Here is an 8,811-nt window from a genome sequence, read left to right on the forward strand (position 1 = left end):
CGGGGTGAGCCCTGTACCGAAGCAGGTCCATTGCGGGTGCAGCGCGGCTCAGTTTGACTGAAAATGGCACAAAAGTATCTTTTCTCGACTTTCGTAAGAGTTTGATCTACAGACGGACTCTGCTGGCGATCGAATCTCCTACTGTTGATCTGATTGGTTAAAGTTAGCCAGTGTTAGACGGTGAGAGACAGAAAGTTCATCCAATCAGTTTCCAATGGTGCCCTCCAGGTGGTTCTGTTTAACAAACCATCTGGTGCGACAGGTCAGGCTGCCATCCTGTGGGAAAACCAGAAGGCTAGGATCAGGGAACGAATAAAACTGCACGTGAGTGAGAAAAAAACGCCTTCAGAAATCTGAAACTAAACGATCCCCCATGGTTTTATTGGATGAGAAAACAGGATACTGGACGGGAAAAAAACAAAATACAAACATTCAAATAAAAGTGTAGAGACAGGGAGGCTGAAACAAAGAGAGGAAGGAATGTCAAGAGTCATGGTTATTTGAAGAATGTAGATAGCATTAAAAGAAAAAAATAGCACCAAATTGCTTCAGTTACGGGAATCCAACCGACAACCCCCCCACCTCACCGCTCCACCGCCTCACCCCCGGATACGACCGACTGCTGACCAGCTAATTTGAGAATCCCAACCACAGCACAGAGGGAAAGTGTGTGTGTGTCTGAGGACCGACTATGTTTGCATGACTTCGAGTGTTTGGCAGCGACGGGAGGATAAATTTCTCCCCTCATCTTCTTTTTTGGACAGCGTGGATGATCTCTTTACACGTGTGTGTGAGAGAGGGGGAAAAGAAAAAGAGAAAGGAAAGTTAAAACAAAAGAAGAATGTTCCTTGGACGCGATCCCTTCTAAAAATAAGTGAACTGGTCAAAGATATCGAGGTATTATCCAAATATGAGGGATGTGTGTGTGTGTGTGTGTGTGCACGGAGGAAGGTAAATGGAGGTACTAAGCCAATTCAGACACTGCACTTACTGGAAACGAGGCCACCTAAAAAGACAGAGGAGACAGACGCACACACACATGCGCGCACACACACAAACACACACACACTCAGCCTGTATTTGCCCTGAGCTCAAATTAAACACGGCTGTCTAGTAATCCTGTTATCATAGGCTGCGGTCGCTCTATCTGTATCACTTACACTGTGTGACAGCGCACACACACACACACACATAGAAAAAGACTGAAGGAATAACAGCGATAGAAAGGGAGAGAGTGGTTAAAGGAAGAAATGGATAGAGAAACGGAGGCATGTGAAGAGACAGACGAGGGGGAAGTGGTAGAAATGTATTTCAAGCATGCCGATCGTCCGACTCTTCTTTCCTAAAAAATCCGTTTCTGGGCCAAGAGCACATTCTGATATGTTTTGCAGTTCTCATCCTTCCTTCCCAGTTCTTGTTGTCATTTTTCCACCCCCGGTCTGTGTTTGCACAGGGACAGAAACTCAAAACTGATTAAAGTCACCGAGAAACATCGCTGCAGATAATGCACTTTTCCTGCAACTCAGAGGGGATGAAGAGACTTCGTGCCGTCATGGTTCTTATTCTGGATGACAAACCAGATCTCATAACTTTCTCTGCCATGAACTTGAAAGTTTCTGGAAGTCAAATGAATTTAAACGATTGAGCCGTCATTTAAAAACACTTGAAGAGAAACTGATTTCTGATTTTGGTGTCATTTGTTAGTCGTTTCCTTCTATAAGATGGAAAACAAAAGCAAACTGACAATTCAATAAAGCCCTGCAGACACATTTCTGGATTTTCCAAATCAATGCACCAGCCGAGCATAAGTTCGAATTAAAGTCAACACTTATCTCTTGTCCTGAAGAGGGTTTCTTTTAGTTTCTTTCCTGTAAAGAGTTTTTTGAGGGGAGTTTGTCATTATCCAAATCAGGATAGTTGGGTGTCGTGCTGTTGAGATTATGGAGTCCTTGAGGCGAATTTATAATTTGCGATATTTGGCTAATAACATTTGACTCGAATTGACCTGTTCTTATGTTACAACTTAACTGGATCAACTGTAATCAAAACTAAGTCAACTCTGATGAAAACCTTAACTTAAAATGAAGAAAGTCATATCTTACCACATGCGAACTAGAAAGCCAGGAGCCAAGTTTCTGACCAAAGACTTGCGATAAGATGAGATGAAACTTGACTGTTTGCAATGTTCTGGAAACGGAGTAGGGTTTTGTGTCACAGCTTCACCTTCTTCGGAGGGGAATGCAGAAGGGAAAAGTGTATAGAGGTAAAAAAAAAAAAACCTCGAGCAACAACTTTATCTGACATGTTTCGGCCTGTGGCCGTCACCAGGTTCATCCAGTCTGCCATGATCTAACAACCTGCCAATTCACACCAATGTGACTAGAAGAGACGGTGCATCATCAACTGCAACTACTATGTACTTTCGTGTTAAACGTCGGCTTTTTTATCGCTGGATTTAACTTGTGGTGCTCAAAATATGAACGAGCACAGTGATAGTGAGTTGCTTGCTTATATACCATCATGCATTGCACTTGAGGAACAAAAAACATGACCCAAGTGGTGTCCAAAAGTGCTTTTCATTTGACCGATGAGCTCACTACATAGAGAGTAGGGAGGAGTGATTTCACATGCAACCGTAGTTTAACTACATCTAAGTGTATGTGTTCCTCTAGCAGGTTTCATGACCGACATGTGTTGCAGGTGTGCAGCAAATACCATCTGAATGATGAAGTCTGGATCCGATGGTTCGGTGAGGACCAGGCAATCTTAAAAACTACATAACCAAACCTCAAATCAAGGCTCACCTCCTGATTGCCCCGACAAATCTGGTGTAAATCAGCTCAGTAATCCTCTTGTGTGTCCCCCAGCATGACTGCTGTTCATCATCTTTATTCATCTCATATGTTTGCTGTTTCACTTTAACCATAAAATGGGCAACCGGCCACGAGACACTCTCATCTCTGAAGGGCCGCGCTGGAGCGTTGGCGAAAACGACCCTGATTAAATCACCGCTGTCACCTGATCGCTTTACTTCTGTTCTTGGCTCCGGCTTTGAGAATTGTCATTTATCCATTTGAGTGGGAAGCTCAAATAAACTGAGCGACTTTCATGAGCCAAAAAGTCCAATGAACCACCTCCAAAAGATTATTGCAGCTTATTGTGTAATTTCTAGAACGGCTCGTCAGCATTCTCAGAGAGCACATTTATTTAAAATCCTGAGAAATAAAGCAAAAAAAGTCAGATATAACTGTGGTAATGAGGATTCGCTTCAGCCCTCCTTTCCTCCCACGTAATGTTGGTTGTGTTCATCGTGAGCGGGCATATTGGCATCAAGGGGATTCTGCTCGCCACTATGAAACTTAATTATGACGCCCAAAAACCCAAACGAGTCAGGTTTCCTCTCATTAGCAGTGTCCTTTTCATTTTCTTCTCTTTGATTCTGCGTCTCTCTTCTTTGAATCTACTTCATCCTTGATTTCTTCTTGTATTGTGTTTCTGGTACGAGTATGACCTCAAATATTGTTTATTCTTGTTGTTATCAGGAAATGTAAAATAACAGTAGTTAGTCTCATTGGTTAATGTAAGCATGGACCTTTTGACATTAAGGAGTCGGTTGATGTTTCTTTCCAGTGTTGCTCATGATTTTTTCTTATCGTCACTCCCCGTGGGGAGTTTTTTGTTCTCTCTTCATTTATAATGTTATGTTGTTGTTACATTTTAACTTTTTCTGCTACGATTGAGCCATGATGCAACTTTAACATCTCCATGAATTTTATCAGACCGATGTGTGAGTTAAAATTCAAAACTAAACCAAGTCAACTGTTAATTTATGGGGAAGCATCAGACCATGCAAATCCCACGATAGTCTGGGGTTTTTATGCTTTTCTGGTGGTCGCTTTCTTACTCGAGTAAAAGTACTCTGAGTACTTAGGTATGAAACATTTCAGTCGCCGAGCCAAAGCTGCAGGTCAGTGGAAGTTCACCGGTTGAAGCGCAGCCAGAGGAGATCCCAAAACCACAGGTATGAATGTGTTCGTGTGCGGCTGCCACTTTCCTTGTGCAACATATAGTCAGTGTGATGCGTTCAAGGTCCCCGAGGAATGTGCGTCTCTGATCTGTTTGTCAGTGTGGGACATTTGTTAAAGTTCAGATGGTCGGGTTGACATCATGATTACAGACTGGAAAACACACAGACTGCGGGGTAAACACACACACACACACACATCATCCTCATCTCCTTATTCTTGTTCTCTCGTCTACTTGAACACACATCTTTTTCTTGCTGATGCACACGTATGCAGTCACACACACGGTGCTGAGTGATAAATCTGTGGTCGTCTATGAATAGCCAGCTGAATAGCAGAGCTGACCAAAAGCACGCAGCATCTTTGGCCCACAGCGAACATAAGCTCTGCGCGTGTTTGTTTTTCTCCGGCTCGGTGATACAGATGTTGAGCTAAAGTCACCTCACAGAAACGGAGGATGCCAGCCACGTGTGTCAGTGTGTGTGTGTGTGTGTGTGCACATGGGCTGCGTGTGTTGAAGTGTGATGGAGAACCTTTTTATCTTCATGTGTGTGTGTGTGTGTGTGTGTGTGTGTGTGCGTTACAGTAACAGTAGCCAGCCACAGGTCCTGCAGAGTTCACGAACAAAGACCTCATCATCATCATAATCATGTTGTTTGTCAACGTTCCTTCATGGGTGTGTATGTACTTATGCTGTCATGGGATTGGCGTGTGTGTCCGTGTGTGTGTGTGTTTTCCTTGAACTCTGTGATACAGATGTTGGCCAAAAGTCACTGGTTTACCTCTGCCCCTGCCAGCTGTATGTGTGTGTTTATGTGTGTGTGTAAGTGTGTGTGTTGGAAATCCAAAGTGTGTGTGTCACGAATGTCTATTGTACTTAATAAAGGTCAAGTGTGTGTGCAGGTGTGTGTGTTTTGGAGCGATGGTGAGTGCAAGACAAGGAAAAGTGTGTGATTTTAAATGTGTTTAAATGTTGGAATGGTCAACATGTACTCTGTGTGTGTGTGTGCGTGTGTGTGTGTGTGTGTGTGTGTGTGTGTGTGTGTGTGTGTGTGATGGAGAAAGAGAGGGATGTGGAAAAAAGGAAGATAGAGGAACGGAAAATTAAAGTGTGAGTGTGAGAGATGAATCACAGATTCACACTTGCGTACAATCCTGTAACAGATTGCATTTTATTTGCCCCGTGTGTGTGTGTGTGTGTGTGTGTGTGTGTGTGTGTGTGTGTGTGTGTGTGTGTGTGTGTGTGTGTGTGCGCGCGTGTGTGTGCCTGAGGAAACCAACTGTTAGCACGTCATACATATTTACATGTCTAAATCAAAATATGATACCATACAGTATAGGTGCAAGTAAAACGACTTATGGAGAAAGTATTAAATCAGAATTGACATTAGAAAATGACACCTAGACTGACAGGCAAGTTGTCTGTCAATCAACATCATTGTTGCCATGGATACAGAGACTCAGAGGCACACCTCAACATACAGTAACTCCACCCAGCAGCCTTATCATTCACTTCAGTGATCCATACTCGGTGTTGTACAAAGTCTTCCACTCAGAAAAGTGCCTACCCCTTCGATGTAGGTTTTTCAGGTGCGCAGGTAAATAATCTGGGAAAGGTATTTAACCAGTTAACCAGTTGCAATCAAGAAGCTTATGAAAGAGTTTGTGGTGTGAAGCAGGGAGATGCAGTTCCCTAGGGGGAAGGCCTAGGAGGAAATATCTCAGTATTTACCTTAATAAATGTCCAGGATCTGGAAATTAGTATACACTCCCAGAAGCAATGGACACATGTCCCCTGAGGGCCCATGTCCAAATAGCGTAGCCGGCTGCTGCAAATGCTCGCTCCTCATTGGAAACAACTGAAAAAAAAGATGCTGGAGCTCAGGAGAAACCACTCTGTGGACACAGGGCCTTATCAAAGTGGCACCCAATGCATAGAGGAGCATCAGGACAAGGGCTGATGTTTTAATCCAACTGTGTCTCACTGAGAGGTTACCCAGTTGTACTACACTTGGACTGGCTGGCTGCTGAGTGCCTCCAACTGATCATCAGCTAATTAGTTAGCATCACTGTAGCATCTGGTAACCTCTGGCTGTCCTTTTCGAGTCAGCTGGAGAGTCCAAGTTGTTGCGATGAGCAACAGGGAGAAACGTCTTCATTTTCTACCTAATAGCTGTCTCTCAGCCTGCCAACTTCAGCTCCATCCAAACATTGTCCAACTTCACGCTGTTTGCTCTGAGTGCTGGCTGTTATTTCAACCCTGATGGATCCTAGCATGTGTTAAACTCTCAGTTCAGTCATACGGGAGTTATTTTAAGTATGTGTGTATTCATCTTTTTTGTAGTCATTTGCACTGCCCGTAACCTTTGTCCGGCTGTATCTGGTTGTTATTTCAGCTTGGTGCAGCCTCGGTGTATCTTGACAAATGGACCTGGTCAGTTTTGACCTCCAGACTAAAGGGATAATTAAGAGCTTTGGTTACACTTGGCATCTCTCTGCTGTTTTTCTAGATCCAATTCTGCAGATTGGGTTTTATGTGATCGCACTGCCGTACATCCGCAGTTTGCATGAGCGCAGCTGCTTTGCCTCTCCTGTGGCTATACTGATATAAATCTTCATCCACACCGGAGAGAAATCAGGCTCAGAGGTGCAACCGCCAATAAAACATGGTCGCCGTAGTCCTCAATCAAAACTGATGCTTCGTCCAAGAGGGTATTCATCAGACAACAATCTTAGAAGGTGTCCAAGCAGGTGACTAACGATGTCGTGGGATTCACACAAAAATAACGACTCATTTGTTGTTTTAGTCCCTAAAAATGTTTGATTTGATCGAGTTCCCTGTTCTGTGTTGTTTCTGTCCTGTGCTGTTTCTAAGACATTATTATTATGGATCCTGCTGCTTTTCTTGACCCACCCTACTCTGCCTCCGATTGGCTTACCCTGATATTCTTACTCTAAGCCAACTTCTGTCCTAATGCCTAAACCCAATCAATCCCGGTTAGAGTCGAGTCCAACCTGATTACAACTTGCTCTGATGTGGACAATGTTAATCTCATGAGATCGAGGCTGCAGTTTTTGGAGCCAACTTTTCTGTGTTTGACTTTTAATATTTTCGATTTTTTTTCGTGCAGTTTGAAAGGAACAAGTCTGCTCAGCTGAGAAAACCAATATAATACTGATTTATGTGAGAATTCCTATAAAAAAATCAGTTTCTGTTCAGCCCGCTGCCATCTGGCAAAAAGAAAGAGAGGTATCCGCTGCCATACCATCAGACTACATATAATAGTTTTTTATATACTTTTTCTACAACCCTGGTGTGGTAAAATCACCTAACCTAATAAATGAACCTTTAACCTTTTAAAATGAAGACAAAAAACAACTGGAAACTACGTACAAACTGTGTCTGCTGCCATTTCAATAAGCAGACTTAACAGACTCGAGGCTCTTTGTTTCTGCACGATGCTGCTAACGCCTGCTGTCATCCGCTTTCCAAGTTTCCCAAGGTGTGGTTCGTCACCTGTAAGCTGAACACAATGCTGAGGTTTGGCGTCCCATCAGAACGACACAGGGCCTCGCTTGAACTCCAACACTGTCATCTGTTGATGGAGTTTTATTTTCATTGAAATGTTGGAGCTCTTTTTATGTATATTTTCCTGGAAGGGCCTACCCAACTCTCCATCCAGAAGGAGAGAGGTAAAACATTCATTGGCTATATCACGACTGTGTTATCTCAGACTATAGTCCATAAAATTTAATAGGACATGTGCCTGGTGAGAGTGAGAATAATGAGACAGTGCTGTAAAATAAAGAGGTGCATCCTGGTGATTTCTACCTTCTAATTGAGCCTCTAGTAACTGAGCTGTTGGCTCCTCAGGTCGCGTCTTTCATAACAGTCATGTATATCGTAGAAGGAGGCACAGTTCAATAAAATAAATCAGAACTGAGCACTGACCCCTGAACGTCCTCTGGAGGCAGATGGACAAATCATTAGCGAGAGTTTTTCATTGCTGTCTATTAGCCTGCCAACGGTTTCTTTTCAACTTCAGCCAGTGGTCTGAACTTTCAAAGGTACCCAAATATTAGTATGTTAAATTTATATTTGTCAATAACAAAAGTAACAACCCCCGACCACAGTCGACCCCAGAGGTGACAAATCACGCTGTGTACATAATTTTGTTTTTCCACGACGTGTGTCACTCTGACCTTTGCTTGGCCCCTGCCTCAGATGGACGAATCATCAGGGACATGGAGACATCTTCATATCTGTATTTTATAGCCGTCTTCTGTCCTGCCAATAGTTTCATCTCAACTGAAGCCAGCGTCCTACTGTGTCTTCTGGATGCTCCCCAGCAGCATGGTTTCCAGAGCAGGGCCAAACCAGTCCTAACCAGGGCTTAGCTACTTACCATTTATCCCAAGCTGCTGCCCTCAAAACAACATTTCTGGGATTCTCTTCGCTTCTGTTTGCCAGCACGAACGTGTTTGCCAGTTTGGCTGCTGCTTTAAAGGGCAGATAGTAGAGAATATGCGACATGGTCCGCTTTCTGCCATTACAGCATGTCTTTGAATAGTCTTGCAGGGATTAGACTGGATTTTATCAGGTCATCAAATGGCTGCTCTGATTTTCTAATAATGTCAAGCTTGTGATGTTTTCTTCTGTGTCTCTGCTTTGTTATTTTTCTGTGGACAAAAAGAGAAAATTATTCAAGTATATTAAAATGAAGTAGTTTCAGCCTTAAGTTCAATTGTTAAAGTTTTGACTGTAAGCTCAGTAAAAAACAACTTC

This window comes from Pagrus pagrus (genome assembly GCF_965226575.1).
Source record: "Pagrus pagrus genome assembly, chromosome: 22".
NCBI lineage: Eukaryota > Metazoa > Chordata > Actinopteri > Spariformes > Sparidae > Pagrus > Pagrus pagrus.